The following is a 955-nucleotide window of genomic DNA, read 5'->3' as shown; positions in this document are numbered from 1 at the left end:
TGAATCTGGGCAGCGGGAACGACCTCGGACCACCAGGGGCCGAGAAAACCACAGTCTCACGGGGCCGGACACTCAGGGTCAGGGGAAAATCCAATATATATCTGGTGATATCTCGGGTGCTATTAGAGATAGCGCAATAAACCAAAGTGAATTATCTGCAGGAGGCCCTGGCGCATGAATCTGTCTAGCGGGAAGGACCTCGGACCACCAGGGGCCGAGAAAACCACCGTCTCATTGGGCCGGACACTGAGGGTCAGGGGAAAATCCAATATATATCTGGTGATATCTCGGGTGCTATTACAGATAGCGCAGTAAACCAAAGCGAATTATCTGCAGGCGGCCCTGGCGCATGCATCTGTGCAGCGGGAACGACCTCGGACCACCAGGGGCCGAGACAACCACCGTCTCATGGGGCCGGTCATTCAGGGTCAGGGAAAAATCCAATTTATATCTGGTGATATCTCGGGTGCTATTGCAGATAGCGCAATAAATCAACGTGCATTGTCTGTAGGAGGCCCTGGCGCATGAGTCTGTGCAGCGGGAACGATATCGGACCACCAGGGGCCGAGAAAATTACAGATTTTCGGTATCCGTTACCCAAAGTCATGTAAAAATCCAGCATATATATGGTGCTTTCTCGGGTGCTATTACAGATAGCGCAATAAGTCAAAGTGAATTATCTGCAGGAGGCCCTGGCGCATGAATCTGTGCAGCGGGATTGACCTCGGACCGGCAGGGGCCGAGAAAACCACCGACACATGGGGCCGCACACTCAGGGACAGAGAAAAATTCAATATATATCTGATGACATCTCGGGTGCTCTTACAGATAGCGCACTAAATCAAAGTGAATTATCTGCAGGAGGCCCTGGCGCATGAATCTGGTCAGCGGGAACGACCTCGGACCACCAGGGGCCGAGAAAACCACAGTCTCATGGGGCCGGACACTCAGGGAC

This window comes from Nomia melanderi, unplaced genomic scaffold, assembly GCF_051020985.1.
Source record: "Nomia melanderi isolate GNS246 unplaced genomic scaffold, iyNomMela1 scaffold0014, whole genome shotgun sequence".
Taxonomy (NCBI): Eukaryota; Metazoa; Arthropoda; class Insecta; order Hymenoptera; family Halictidae; genus Nomia; species Nomia melanderi.
Note: the sequence above shows the minus strand (reverse complement) of the source record.